The sequence below is a fragment of the Polypterus senegalus genome, chromosome 4, assembly GCF_016835505.1.
Source record: "Polypterus senegalus isolate Bchr_013 chromosome 4, ASM1683550v1, whole genome shotgun sequence".
NCBI classification, from domain to species: Eukaryota; Metazoa; Chordata; class Cladistia; order Polypteriformes; family Polypteridae; genus Polypterus; species Polypterus senegalus.
Window position 1 is genome coordinate 215,206,043 of NC_053157.1, and position 16,479 is coordinate 215,222,521.

At 37.9% G+C, this 16,479-nt stretch overlaps 1 protein-coding gene across 4 annotated transcripts in view; it reads left to right on the forward strand.

Annotated features, from left to right (window-relative positions):
• The first annotated feature begins 296 nt into the window (after positions 1-296).
• Positions 297-16,479, forward strand: part of slc4a11 (solute carrier family 4 member 11) — a 169,481-nt gene continuing 153,298 nt past the window's right edge. For all 4 annotated transcript variants that reach the window (XM_039751939.1, XM_039751938.1, XM_039751941.1 and 1 more), the window contains exon 1: positions 297-443. The gene's annotated coding sequence lies outside the window, so the exon portion shown is untranslated. The remainder of the gene's footprint in view (positions 444-16,479) is intronic.

The window sequence follows — 16,479 nt, forward strand, 5'->3', positions numbered from 1 at the left end:
AGATTTACATAACCAAACCTGACACCTAGAAATTTCACATGACAATATCCGTGTCACTCACACCCTCCTCCTCCTCCCCCAGTTAAGTTTATACCCACCTTGTGATGGATGTACTGACAGCCCTGGTACTCCTTGATTGTTAATACTCTCGCATGGTAGAAGTGTTCACTTGTAATAATGTCCTGACACTAACAGATAGGTATACAGGCACTAGGACCCAGGAGGCTTTATGTTCAGCCCCTCCCTGTGTTCTTCAATTCATGTTGATGTTGAACATCACAAGTTCCAGTTTTACTCAGCTGCAGAGACAAGTCTTTCTGTGAAGTCATCTTGGACCACAAGACAGTGTCTAAAGTGTAGACACAGAGCACAGGAAGGAAAAAAGAGGATGAGGGTAATGGATTAACTAGCATCTACTGCTATTCTACACTTTGAGGCACCAGGTAAGTGTAGAGCCACAAGGAGTCCCCTCAGCATAACTATGTTTGCCAAAAGAGTGTTAAAAAAGAGAATCTAGTTCTATATAGGAGGAATAACAAATAAAAGATAGCAAGGGAAGATAACAAAAAAGCTGAGTTTCTTGTGGTTTTGCTGTATTGCCTTTTTTTGTCTCCTCCTGCTAATTTTGGGTGAAATGCTTTCACCTGCCTGAAACTACCGGCTTTATCAGAGATCTTCAAGGGAAATGCATAAGGTATTCATATTTTTTTTATTAGGCTGGCTCTCTAGTCAAAGTAGGTACACATCATACTGTCATACAGTAAATCTTGAGAAATAACATAGTTGTTCAAAAACCTGAGGTGCAAATGCTTATTGAATGGCTTTATTCTCTATAGTGCTGCAACTATGTGTTTCACTTGCAAAATGTGGTCATTGTTTGCTGTACATATGGTGAACCTGTGCATATAATGTTGCCTCACAGAGTCCTCAGTTCAAATCTGTGTCTGCGTGTTTTTTTTTTCTCTGGACATACAGATCTGCTGTTTGGGTTGATTTGAGGTTTTAAATTGTCTCACTAACCAAAGGAACATGTGTGTGGCTATGCACTATGATGCACTGGCATCCTGTTCAGGTTTGTTTTGTGCCTTGCATTCGTTACTTTTGAGATAGGCTACAGGACCCCCAAATAAATACCCTTTAATTAATAAAAGTAATTTGGAATATGTGTTATTTCTTTCAAATCAAAGTATGCATGACATTTTCTGTTAAAACTTGATTAGTTCTGCAACCACATCTTTATATCAAGGGTGTGACTGGCATTGTTTTGGTACCAGATCTTTAAAAATGAGATGTAGATTACTTTGTCATGTAGGCATTTACCTTAATGTATGGATAGTATATGCTATAGACACTATAGTCGGTGATAATGCTTAGGTGAGTGTAAAATCAAAGACAATTTTGCAACCATTTTATTTTTACTATTGGAGACACTGGATCTGCCTATTTATAAGAAATATCCATCCATTTTCAAACCCGCTGAATCCAAACATAGGGTCACCTGGTGTTAATCCCAGCCAACAAGGCAGGAACCAATCCTGGGCAGCGTGCCAACCCACTGCAGGACACACACAAACACACACTAGGGCCAATTTAGAATCACTCATTCACCTGACCGGCATGTCTTTGGACTGTGGGAGGAAACCCACACGGGGAGAACATGCAAACTCCACACAGGGAGGACCCGGGAAGTGAACCTGGGTCTCCTAACTGCGCCACCATAAGAAATATATAAAGAGTAAATACTCAGCTTGGTGTTACAACCAATTCTTTATAAATTAGATCGGAACCACAATCAGTTATAAAAAAAATAGGGGCATGAAGTTTTTCAGTAATTAATGGAAGCTTCAGTAAACACTTAACAGTATTAAAGGAAAAAAGCCCTTTCCTAATATTCAGTTTTATTTAAAGCTAGTTCTTTTAAAATGAAGGTGTAAATGAAGTTTCAGTGTATCCTGATGAATTCTTAAAAGGTGTTCTGTTATATTATTTACTGTCTAAAGAGGCTTGTTACAGTGCTATATGAAATAAATATTGATTAGATGATAGAAGGCCTTTTCAGTAAATAACTACTCGACACTGCAACCATCTATTTTACATATGTACCCAGTTTTAGGAAATACTCAGTGTTTTCTGCGACTGTTTCATTTCATTGGTACCTAGTTTGTATTTTCCTTGAACGTGGAGACTTTAATGAGACAAATAACTGATACTCCCTAGTCATTACTCTTGCTTTTTTTTTAATCCTTTATATAATTGTATAATAAATCTTTATTAAACATACGGTGGACAGTGCAGCCAGTATTATGCTTAGAGGTGAGCTTTGCAAATTTAGTAAATGTGTTTTTGAAGTCACTGGCAGTGCTTTTAATTCAGCAAGTATTGCTTAAAGATGTAAGTAATGTTTTTAGTACATACCCAACTTGGTACTGTACCTAGTTATTAAAAAATGGAGCTATGGTATCGTGCAAGTATCACAAGGAATTGTAAAAGAATGAAGATCCAATATCTTCATTAATTACTGTGTTCTGTTGATATTTCTTTTCATAGAAGAGTAAATGGTTCTTTAAAGTGGAGGTACACCTTGTCCTTAGTGAACATCCTGCAGACAATGTAGTATTTCTAGTAATCTAAGGAATGGATGTATTTTCAGTGAATGACAAATGGACAGTCAGCGTTATTGATTGGTATGTTTAACTTGAGTCATTGACTACTATGCTGTCTAATTTTTAATAATGAATGAATTAATATTATTTCATAATTTGCTTTAGATACAGAATAACATTCACGTAAAGTGGATATAAGTTCAAGGGCAAAGCAGTTCAAAATAATGTATAAGTCGTTTGTAATGTGCAAAGATTCAGGGGAGAGTAATGAAAAAAACAGTGCATTAAGGCCTAAGTTTTCTTTGAAGCCATGGTCTGAATACTGTGTTGCTGTGCTATATTAATCTTACTGTGAAAATGTATAGTATATGGTGGCATGACACCTCAATAGTCAAAAAAGTTTAAGGAATAACCTTTTCTGTTTAGTCCTATTTACATGAAAAAAGAACATAATTTTGACTTCTCCATTGTATCATCATCCGCACTGTCCCAGTTAGTTAGTTTTCTCCACTCTCTGTGGTCCAGGGCATCTACTGGGGTGAGTCCTATTCTTTTAATTTTAGCCAGCTACACATCCACTGCTGTATTCCTTGGCCTCCATGAAGGCCTCATTTTCTCCTCTCCTCCACCTCGTTCATGGTGCACCTCTTTATCCAGTCATCCTCTGCCTTTCCTTTTACCTTAATCTGTTTCTCCTAATTCACACAAAGTTTCCCTTGTAAGTATAAAAGTAGGTGGACGGGTGTACAACTAGGCTTGAAGAAATGTTGCTACCCTGAAGGGCAACCCTGTTAGGGACCTTGTGTGCTGCCAAGGTGTGCTGTGGGGAGAGGGCCTTCCTGTTATGGGCAATATCAGCGTGACCCGGAAGTATTTCCATCATGCATTGCACTGGAAGTACCCCCAGGGTCCTGGATAAAAGGAGGCATCTGTCCTCACTCAGGGAGTCCTAGTCGGGAGTTAAGGAAAAGGCTTGCTTGGAGGAGACTGGAAGAAGTATTATATTGGATGGAGACAGTAAGTTGTGTAAAAAGAAGAACCTGTAGAAAGCATTTAGTAAAATAAATACAGTTTGTTTGTACCCTCTCTCGTGTTTGGAGTCAGGGACTCTAGGGTGCCCCCTTATTGTCACACCCTCTTAATTCAGAATTCATCTTCCTCACACTCTGTGACATTCCACTTGTCCACCTAATCATTCTCATCATGTCTCTTTCTGGCTTTTTCATCTGAAAAGGGTGATACCCCTTATTTGAAGTAAATCAGATAGTTTGGAACTTAAAATGAGTGAATTCATATAGATTTTGATTCCATGTTTCTGAAGAGAGTGTTGGAAAGTAATATTTTATTATTAAAATAGTTTAATTTGCATAGCATCTTTTTACTTTACTTAATTTGTAATGCATGTACTTATAGTATAGTGTCTCCCTTACATTGTTTAAAGCATTTGTGATTTGCAGAAGGGTTTTGACGTACAGTGCATCCGGAAAGTATTCCCAGCGCATCACTTTTTCCACATTTTGTTATGTTACAGCCTTATTCCAAAATGGATTAAATTAATTTTTTTCCTCAGAATTCTACACACAAAACCCCATAATGACAATGTGAAAAAAGTTTACTTGAGGTTTTTTCAAATTTATTAATAATAAACAAACTGAGAAATCACATGTACATAAGTATTCACAGCCTTTGCTCAATACTTTGTTGATGCACCTTTGGCAGCAATTACAGCCTCAAATCTTTTAGAATATGATGCCACAAGCTTGGCACACCTATTCCTGGCCAGTTTCGCCCATTCCTCTTTGCAGCACTTTTCAAGCTCCATCAGGTTGGATGGGACGCGTCGGTGCACAGCCATTTTAAGATCTCTCCAGAGATGTTCAATCTGATTCAAGTCTGGGCTCTGGCTGGGCCACTCAAGAACATTCACAGAGTTGTCCTGAAGCCACTCCTTTGATATCTTGGCTGTGTGCTTAGGGTTGTTGTCCTGCTGAAAGATGAAAAGTCACCCCAGTCTGAGGTCAAGTGCTCTCTGGCGCAGGTTTTCATCCAGGATGTCTCTGTACGTTGCTGCAGTCATCTTTCCCTTTATCCTGACTAGTCTCCCAGTTCCTGCCGCTGAAAAACATCCCCACAGCATGATGCTTGCCACTACCATGCTTCACTGTATGGATGGTATTGGCCTGGTGATGAGCGGTGCCTGGTTTCCTCCAAACATGACGCCTGGCATTCACACCAAAGAGTTCAATCTTTGTCTCATCAGACCAGAGAATTTTGTTTCTCATGGTCTGAGAGTCCTTCAGGTGCCTTTTGGCAAACTCCAGGCTGCCATTTGCCTTTTACTAAAGAGTGGCTTCCGTCTGGCCACTCTACTATACAGGCCTGATTGGTGGACTGCTGCAGAGATGGTTGTCCTTCTGGAAGGTTCTTCTCTCTCCACAGAGGACCTCTGGAGCTCTGACAGAGTGACCCACGGGTTCTTGGTCACCTCCCTGACTAAGGCCCTTCTCTACCGATCGCTCAGTTTACATAGCCGGCCAGCTCTAGGAAGAGTCCTGGTGGTTTCGAACTTCTACCTACGGATGATGGAGGCCACTGTGCTGACTGGGACCTTCAAAGCAGCAGAAATTTTTCTGTAACCTTCCCCAGATTTGTGCCTCGAGACAATCCTGTCTCGGAGATCTACAGACAATTCCTTTCACTTCATGCTTGTTTTGTGCTCTGACATGAACTGTCAACTGTCACCTTATATAGACAGGTGTGTGTCTTTCCAAATCATGTCCAATCAACTGAATTTACCACAAGTGGACTCCAATTAAGCTTCAGAAACATCTCAAGGATGATCAGGAGAAACAGGATGCACCTGAGCTCAATTTTGAGCTTCGTGGCAAAGGCTGTGAATACTTATGTACATGGGCTTTCTTAGTTTTTTTATTTTTAATAAATTTGTGAAAACCTAAAGTAAACTTTTTTCGCGTTGTCATTATGGGGTGTTGTGTGTAGAATTCTGAGGACTAAAATGAATTGAATCCATTTTGGAATAAGGCTGCAACATAACAAAATGTGGAAAAAGTGATGTGCTGTGAATACTTTCCGGATGCACTGTATTACTATTACTCTGGTCATATCAAATCATCAAGTTTACTTTTTTGCCTTAAAATATTGTGTACCACAGATACTGTGGCCTATCTAAGAACACTTCCTCCAAAGGCATGTGCCATCTGTGCAGCTGTCATATCCAAATTATGCTGTATTTAAAAAGATTTTACCCAGCATCTTTGGTCTACCCCAGGTGTTTAAAACACTTTTACATAAATGTGACAGCATGGTAAATGACTGATGATTTACTGTAGGAAAAAATGCTATCCACACAGTTATTTTTCCACTTCAGATTCTAAGGTTAAACTCCAACCTGGGCTATCAGGTTGTAGCATGTCATATATATATATATATATATATATATATATATATATATATATATATATATATATATATATATATATATATATATATATATATATATATATATATATATATATATATATATATATATATATATATATTTTTTATATATATATATATATATTTTTTTTTTCAAAAAAGAGCAACCTCAGTTGCAATGCAACTTTGCTATGGCATCCTCAGGGTAATAGCACCACGGCTAGTGATTTGTTGTCCATTGCTTTTGCAGGCAAAAAATGTGTTGTAAGGCATCTCCTTCAAGAGCCCTTAGATAAATTAATTATATAATGTGGTCTGCTGTATCCTCTGGAACTGGTTATAAAAGATCACTGTTCTGGCTCTCTTGAAGTAGTTGTGGAAGTTTACTATTTCTAGCTTTATAAAGGGTTACTTTATGCTGTATTCTCACCCGACCTTGATGCTCACTTTGGCACTGTTTCCTAAAGTGTACAATCTTTTGCTTCTCGTAAAGATGCCACTGCTCTGCCAGTAGCTGCCTTTTATTCAAGCCTTGGTGCACCACTGTATGCCATAGCGAGGTATATACTCTTACTCACTAAAGGTACTTTATTCTTCTTTCAGATCTTTGTGTCTCGTACTGTGGTACATTACACTTCAACCAAGGGTATAGCTTTACTTTCCAACAGCTGCTGTATAATATTCCGTATTTCTGCTCCTGAATTGTGAACAAAGCATTTTCTAGTTTAACATTTTCTAAAGATCAGGTTTGGTACTTCTCTGTTTAAAACTCAAGATGAAAAGACTGCTTTAAGGAGCATTTTATCTCTTGTCCAATCCACATAGTGAAGGCGTCAACATTTATAACCTCTCATTTGTTGTAAGAAATTTTACAGCCATGCCATGTTTTGACCTGTCCTTCCAGAGATAACATAAAGATGGCACTCATATCCACAGACATAACTGGTCATTGGATCTTGCAGCACTTCTGAATATATCTCTCTAATTATCTCAAGAGAACAACTGTTATACTTTGACGATGTAGAATTCTTTCCACACTGAGGAGTACAATGCTGTTGCTATGACCTTTGTCAAGTGGCCAGAGATAATATAAAAACACAAAAAGTAGTTATCTCCATCTTTCTGTCTGATCAGACATGCTTAAGATTCAATACAGATCTAATGCATTAGACTCTCTTAGGGATAATACGTTAATATACGGTATGTACAGTATGCACACACCTTCCTAAGGTGGCTACCCAGGTATAATGGAAGTGTGCATACCACCTGATATGCTGTAAATGGCAAGTGAGTGGTATAACAAAAGATTTTCAAACCTGCTTATTCTTAGTTTAGGTTTATTTGGACATAGACCCAATCAAGGTAGTAATGGCTTACTGATAAGAAATCCTTATAGACAAGGAAGAATGTTTTTCACTAATGGATCAATTTTATGGCCCTGAAGCATAAAAAAATCCAGCTTTACTAAAAGGTTAAGAAATAAGTTAATTCTATTGAAAAAGAAAAGTGTGATGATGTTTGGCATTTAACATTTACTTTTAGAAAGGGCTGTCTTATTGCTGGTCTGCAGTGGTTACAGAATAGTCCAGTTATTTAAGTTTACAGCAAAAATAATTATCAACACTATATAAGTGATATTAAGTAAAAGATTATTTATAACAATAAAATTATCATTCAAAAAATAATGATCCACATCATTCCAAACATGTAAGACAGTCACACCATTTAGTCTTTACTTCTAACTCTTTTTTAGGTATTATAATTTATTTATTGTAGTTTATTGTCTGAAATTGCTATGAATATACCATTTCCAGCTTTGGTATTCTGTACTGATTACAATATCAGTTTTACTAAAGAAATCAGTACTGTCACCATCTCTGCCTGTCCTGCTTGGTTCTTTATTAGTTCACATGTCTGACTTGCTCCTACGCAGTTATTTACCCAGGAGATTAAAATTATCACTGCAATTCATAAGTATGGCATTAAGTATTCTACAACTTTCTCTGTTCCTATATGCACCATAATGAAACTAGGTTATCCATTAAATGACATAAATAAAATTACTACTCATATTCTTTAACAAAAAGGTATTTGCACTCTGGATAATTTTTCATCAGTTTTGAATATTTTTTTCTCAGTTATATCATTAACTATAACTTAGTATTCAAAAGGATCTTGGGTACTAGAAGACATAATAGTTTGATTTTTTCATTAAATTTTATTTATTAACAAAACTATGTAGTAGTGACTGACAATTGAAAAAAGGCACTTACCCTGTGGAATCAATTAAGTGGCTCTTCCAACTTTAGCAGCAGTAATCAGACCCCTTTCTATACTTGTTGATCTGTTCATAACAGCACTGTGGGGGAATCTGGTCCACTTATTTTGTTAGAGCAGATTCCAGTCAGTGAGTCTGATTTTGTGCACAATCTTCTTGATATTTCAGTGCACCATTTCAACAATGTTTCTATTCAGTCTGGTGTCCATTAATTAAATTCAATTTTGTTTTCTTTTTTATCTAGCGCTCATGTTATGGGAATAATGCATTGGGTGGAAACATTGAATTACTTGATAGCAATTGGCAGAAAAGCCCCTGACAGGTGGTTCTTAACACACTGTAGTGGAATGAGCCTGTGGCTAAAAGTGTCCCAAAAGAGCACCTGCTGTACAGAATGATGAGGATTTTTCATGAGGGCAATTTTGCCATCATCCTGTTTTCTACAACAGTTTCCAGTGTGTTCGGGGTTCACCCTGTGATGTACATCTTTTGAGCTCAAGTTGATTCCCCAGGGGACTGCAGAGTAGAACACCATACTGGCTGCTATGGACTGGTAAAGCATTTCCAGAAGCTAGGCACACACATCAAAAGACCCGAGTACAGTGCCACTGTGTTGCCAGACCAGTCCAGTTTGTTGTTTATGTGACTCCCCAGGTACTTGTAGCTCTCCACCACCTTCATGTCCTCCCCTGAATGATGACTGGTCTCAGAGGCTTCTTGGCACATCAGAAGTCCATCACCAGTTCTTTTGTCTCACTGATTTTGAGGTTGTTGTCACTGCATCACAAGACAAAGTCCTCCATGACTTTCCTGTACTCATTATTAATGCAGCCAGTGATGGACAAGTCATCTGAAAATTTCTGTAGACAGCAAGTGCTGATGTTGTGCTGATGTCTGTTGTGTAGAGGGTAAACAGGAAGGAAGACTGGACAGTTCTCTGAGGTGCTCCCGTGTTATACACCACCATTTCTGACTCATAGTTCCTCGGCCTCACAAACTGCTGTCTGTTTGTCACATAGTCCATGATCCAAGAGACTGTGGAAGGATCAAGATTCAAAGTCTTGAGCTTTTCCCCCAGTTGATGGGACAGAATCATGTCAAAAACACTGTAAAAGTTAAAGTACATTATACTTTGTCCATGTAGGAGTTTGCATTCTGGAGCATTTAGATGAGAGCATCATCCATACCTATATGTGCCTGATAGACAAACTGCAGAGGATCCAGATGTTCGATGCACGAAGTAAGAGCTACTGGTCTGAAGCCCTTGGCATCACTGGAATGCCATTTTGTTTAGCACTGGGACCACAAAGGATGTTTTCACAACTAGGGAGCTGAGGTGCTGAAAGACTTCAGAGAGCTGGCTGGCACATGTTTTCAGCACCCTGGAGCTGATTCCATCCGGCCCTGAAGCCTTGTTCTTGCAGCGTTTTCCCAGCACTCTCCTCACTTGATCACCAGAGACACACAATCCAGGGAATGGTAAACCAGAAATCTAAACTAGGTTTCATTCAAAGCAGTGAACAGTGTGAAAAAAACATAGAACTCATGAAATGATTTTATTTTGGCAAGAAGGGTCTTGCTTCCTTCAGCAATTGATGGATATTCTTCAGAAACAATGCAATGAGTAACACAAAGAAAATAACCAAAGATAGAAACCAATACCTTTGTAAAACAATCATAAACATACCTGTGTAATAAACACATTTTTAAATCAAACCAATGCCAATTCTTAAAGAAGCAACAACAGAGAAATGTTTGATTGAAACAAGATCAGTTTAGAGTCACTAGTCACCTGCATGTTTCTGGGATGTGAATACAAGACCTGGAGAAAATGCGTGTGAATATCAGCTAAATGTTTAGACTGCAATGGCATTGGAAGACTCTGAAGCTTTGAGGCAGTGCTGTCCTTGTACTGTATTTTGCTTTAATTTTGATTTGTATCATAACTTGGTATAGAATTGATTCTGACGAATAGTCATATGTTTTTTTTTTGCCTAATAAGGCAATAATTACTATGCATCTGTTATACTACATGTTTCTTTATGTCACTATATCTGGACAATACTGTTATGAGTTTTATTCACATGTGCATGTTAACTGTGGCACACAGAGGCTCAGCAGTTAGAAGTGCTAGCCAAGCATTAGATTCGATAGCCTAAAACAACTGGAGGCTTGTATAGTCAGCTTAAACACAGGTTAGGGTATTTCTGTCCTCTATCAGCACAAATCTTCTTTCCTTATTGGGAGAATGAGAATCGGCATGTAAGCACTATGATATGTCTGTATTTTGGGGAAGAGGAATTCAGCCCTTGTTTGGAGACAGAGAAGACCAGCAAATGAAGCAAGACATTATAAAAGGTCTGGACAGTGGCCAGACCCTTCGAGGCTGTGCCGACACAAAGGTGTTGGAAAACCTCCCAGCGTAGGGACGGAGAAAATGGCTGACTGTGTTGATCCAGATTCCCACCTGGATAAAAGTCTGTCCATATGCCTCCCCGTCTGTAACCGTAAACGTCAGTAAATGTAAGCTAAAAGATATTTTGTCTCATGTGATTCTTGTACCGCCGTAATCACTATGGGAGGTATATCGCCTTTTCTGGTATATTATGATATTGTTTAATTATTTAATAAGCCACAATATTAAAAGAACACATTTCCAAGAGAGCTAATGCCTCTGCAGGAAACAGCATCCAATGCAGACAATACTGTATATACTAAGCAGGCAAATACTGATTCTGATTTTTCCATCTGCAGCAGTCTCCACTAATGCAAATAATGAGGCTTTATGCCCTCTGTGACCCTATAATGGAAACAATGCAGGTTTCTGTTTCTTTAGTTTCAAGTTCTTCACCATGTGTCCTTCTGCAATGCTAAATAATGTTATTTTATTTATGATTAATCTTAGGAATCATAAGATTTATTTCAAAGTAAGTTTCCTGGAAGAATAAGTGTGCCAAAGTTAAACAAAATCTGTCCACTGGCAACTAAGTTGTTTCATGCAGACAGATGGACAGACAAAAAGATAAAAATGTTACATACGCCTGTTTCTACGCTCACTTCGAGATCTATAAAACCCATCCATCCATCCATTTTCTAACCCACTGAATCCGAATACAGGGTCAGGGGGGTCTGCTGCCAACCCACCGCAGTCTATAAAATCTAAACTTGGCATAAAGCTATGCACAGCAGCCTCATACCACGCGTGTGTACTTTTCTTCTCAGCTTCATAAACTGGCAGCACCCTATGCCAAAGCAGTACTGCTGTTTTTGTGGTCACCCTTTAGATTCACATCCATGACACGGGCTGTATCAAATACACTAATATTAATTGCATACCATTTACAAATTTAAGGCACTTGATTGTAATCATTCTGTAACAATATAATGGTTTGTGTAATGGCCAGACTATTCCAAATACCATAGCTGCTTTAGAGTTGTTACTCTTAGTGCATCACTCAGAGTATTTTAACTCATTGTATCTATTTGTGATATCACACCTGTACAACAGTGCAGCACATTATATCGAGAGCACATATGATAATCAAGATACAGCTTTCAGCCCTGGAGCACATTTATAGCTCATTCTGTCTAAGGAAAACCACCAGCATCTCCATGGATTCCACTCACCCATGCCACAGTCTATTTGTACTTCGGGCAAATACTTCAGAGCCTTTTCTGTACGGACCTTGAGGCTCAAACAGTTTCATCCCAAGAGCTGTAAATGCATTCAATCAGTCCATCAAGTGTGGTAGAACTGTTTGTACTTATAATTACAATTATCTCACTGTAAAATTGAACTAAAACTGTAATATTGCACAACTTGAGCCACTTTATGTACCATCTGCAATATATGTACTTGTATATTGTATTTATGTTTTCATACTGTATATTTTTCATTGCTTTTTATCGTGTTATTCTTATTATTTTTTATAATTTTATAGGAAAGTAAGTTTATTGAGGGCGTCACGGTGGCACAGTGGTAACGCTGCTGCTTCGTAGTTAGGAGACCTGGGTTCGCCTTTCCGGGTACTCCCTGGAGCTTGCATGTTCTCCCTGTGTCCGGGTGCTCCGGTTTCCTCCCACAGTCCAAAGACATGCAGTTTAGGTGCATTGGCGATCCTAAATTGTCCCAAGTGTGTGCTTGGTGTGTGTGTGTGTGCCCTGTGGTGGGCTGGCACCCTGCCTGGGGTTTGTTTCCTGCTGTTCTTGTGTTGGCTGGGATTGGCTCCAGCAGACCCCCATGACCCTGCAGTTAGGATATAGCGGATTGGATAATGGACGAATGGATGGAAGTTTATTGAGCAATTGCATATTCAATCTCATTGTACCATACAATGAGAGTAAAGGAATTCAATTCAATTGAAGAGAAGCATGTATTTACAAATGATTGTGACTGGCAAGAGTATACTCTTGGAGCTGTGCACTGTTAGAATACTAGGATGTATACTTGATATCAGTTTTATTATGAAGTGCATTTAGGTATGTACAGTATATTACATTTTACAGATAAATTGTTAACTTCATTTAAATAATTTATACTGTTAGTAATTAAACATATAGCGGCACGGTGACGTAGTGGTGGTGATAAGCTGACGCCCCATCCGGGAATTATTCCTGCGTTGCGCTCTATGCTTGCTGAGACTGGTGCGACCCTGGATGGATGGATGTATGGATGGAATAGTTAAACATGTATAACGAAGATTTTTCAATGTTCCTCAAGTTTTGAAGACTCAGCGTTCTAAGCTTACAGCTGGTTTTACATTTATTATAGAAGCTTTTTGTGTGGTGATTGGTTACATGGATAAATAAAATGGAAGGACAGGAATTGGGGGTTGGTATGTTTGACAGACACAGTACTGCTGCAATAAATTATTCCATCCAGGGTTGTGCGTGCCACAGCAAGACACTTGAAGGGAGGTAGGAACAATCCCAGGATGGGGCACCAGCTCATTGCTACTGCTGCGCCACAATGCCCCCACATGTTTAATGCATCCTTTAATGCATTTCATCATAAAATGATATCAAGTATACATCTTAGTATTCTAAAACCCATTTAAGAAGCACATAGCGACTAATGACTGTTTCGGGAACACATAGAAAACGAAACATTTCATGTGCTACTTTAGCTACGATGAGATTGGTGAAACTCTAGTAAATTAAACATCGATTTTCAGATGACATTTACAACATTCTATTTTAAAGACAAAATGAACAACTAGATTCGATTAGAAATTTCAAGATTAAAGTTCGATATGAATCTTGACATAGATCGTTTTTTTCTTCACTGTGTCCCATACTATGACTCAGGTGACGCCGCGAGTGGCAGACTTTCTAGCAGCTCCGTGTATGACTTTATTTTTCTACCTTTTTTCTCAATTTTACTGATCACTGCTATCACTTTCTTTTATGTGGACTCGTTCCCTGAACACTTTTTACTACTTTTTACTACTTGGACATGGACTTTTACACGCTGAGACTTATCTATTCAAGTAGTCAACTTCTATAACATTATACAAAGTTATTGTCTGTTTTACTTGCATTTTTATCACTCTATAATTTAATATTGTGTTTTATCAGTATGCTGCTGCTGGAGTATGTGAATTTCCCCTTGGGATTGATAAAGTATCTATCTATCTATCTATCTATCTATCTATCTATCTATCTATCTATCTATCTATCTATCTATCTATCTATCTATCTATCTATCTATCTATCTATCTATCTATCTATCTATCTATCTATCTGTCTGTGTGTCTATTTTTGTTTTCTTCTCCGTGGCCCTAATACACTTCCGTATGACACTCAGAGAGTCGCCTTTTCACGTAGACTTTGACATCCGGCCACTTCTTTTTTATTTTGGGCGCTGTGCAGCTTTCTGATCTTGAACTTTTGAGTGTCACTCCATCAATTTCCTTTTGTTGCTCATACCATTGCCTAAGCCACCAAATTGTATGTTTTTCTTTGCCTCAACTTTGCATTTGGTAAAATTCCTATTATTTATACGTGCTTTTACCATTGTATTTTAACAGAATTCTGAATGGAAGGGGCTATTTATATTGATTTGCATATTCAATAACAGGGGTTAAAATTCATGTTGATTGAGATTTATAAAGGGGAAGTGTGTGGAACTTGGCTTATGCACAGTTTTATGCATCTGATTTTTTTTTTTTTTTTGCATATGGGCATTTCAAGTTTTGTCTGTATGCCATGTTATATTATGAATCCTATGTATGGTCCCGTGACAACTGCAGTAGGTGCTGTTTGCACTATTTGTGATACACGTAAAAAGGGTTGAAAGACTAAACAATGTGAATATCTTGATTTTTTAATGATGTGTGACAGTATTTTTTGATATTGTTTATGCCATTTCGATAATTAGTGCTCTCTCTCTATTTCTATGTACAATACATAAGTAAGGTACAGGTGAGATGAACTGCAATGCTGCTGACTTTTACTCAGACAAGCTACCATCTGCCTAATAAAATCAGCAGAGGCGGTTAAATGACTTTCCAAATTCACTTGAGGAAACAGAAATAGAATTTGAACTTATAGGCTAGTGGCCATTATTGTGCTACTTCCTCAAAAACCAAAGACTAGCAAAAAGCTATTTCAGAGATATGCTCTGCATTAGAGCATTTGTTCTCTGAGAGCTGAGTTTGCATCTTACTAAAGCCAAACTGTTTTGAAGATACAGTACACAGTCGAAGCAAGAGGAAGGAAATGGGAGTGGTTTTGAGCAACCTCAAGGCTCATTGCTCTGGTGTGAAGCCTGTCTGAAGTGAGCTTCTGGTACAAATATTATTTCCTGAAGTTACTGTGTGTTAGGACATTTGCTTTCTGAAAACTGATGTCTTGAGCTGACACCCGGCCAGTGGTCAGTACCCGATTTAGGTTTTGGAACAGAGTGCAAACATTAAATATAAAGGTTGATTAGGCTATTTAGTGTATGATAGGTCATTTTATTTGTCCTTTCTTGCCACCGTATATGTTCTCTTCCAATTAGCATATATAAACATTTTTGTATTTAGTCTTATCAAATGCTCAATTAGTATTTATAAAGTGTTAAATACCGTGTTTCACTTGATGGAAATGCTGAAACAGATTAAGTGGGTTTGACAATATTGTGCTTGTTATATAGAGCTGCCCCACAGTAATAGTGCTTCATTACACTTTATATAAAAATTCTACCAGGATAATCCCATTCATTTACTTTATGCAATACATAATTGATACTTTTACATATACAGTAGATCTGTCCACAGTTTTAGTGTTATATGACACTTTTTATGAAAACTATACCTGGAAAATCTGATTCATTTACCTGGGTGAATGTAGTGACAGTTGATATACACTGCCTAAGCTGAAATTAATTTGGAGAAGCCTCAAATCTGATATGGACATCTGGAAGCTTTTCATAGTTGTTTGAGCTATATTTATAAACGCCAGTAGTTTGGGCCTCAGTGACTGCCATTAAATTTAGTGTTCTGGATTCAAATTTCAGTGTGGCCACTAAAAGAGTGGAGACTACATGCTCTGTCTGAGCTTTCCTCCCACATATATTCTAGTTTTAATTTAGGACTTTAAATTAGCCTGCCTAATAAGTGTTGATGTGTATGTGAGTGTTACCTGAGATAGACTAACTTCTCATTCAGAGTTGGTTCTCACCTTGTACCCAGTACTCTGAACTGGACACACAGGCTTGTGCATGGATGCATAGATGGAAAAAAAAAAGAATGTTTCTTACTGGCACACTAATTGTACTTCCAACTTCTCATTCTTATCAGCTCAACTTGAATAGATGTACTTTACATTCTTTATAAGGAGTCGGTTGTAAATGATAGAAGTAATTTGCATTAATCTTTGTAAGAGGCCCCACATCTACAAGGTTATTTTTAATGGCACATTCCTCGTGGTGGGAAAAATATTATTGTATTTCTTCTGAGCAGACTTTCTGTCTGTTGTCATCATGAGTATCTGCTGCTGTATCGACCTAATGTATTTTTTCATCTGTGGTTTTTATTAACTGTAATGCAACTGTTTTTATGCTCTGCTTTGTACTTTCTACTTTCTACTCATTCATATGCATGAAGGTTTACTTTGTAATTTACCTTGGGTAAAAGTATCTGCTGAAAAAGTAATAATGTTATATTTGACCTTCAC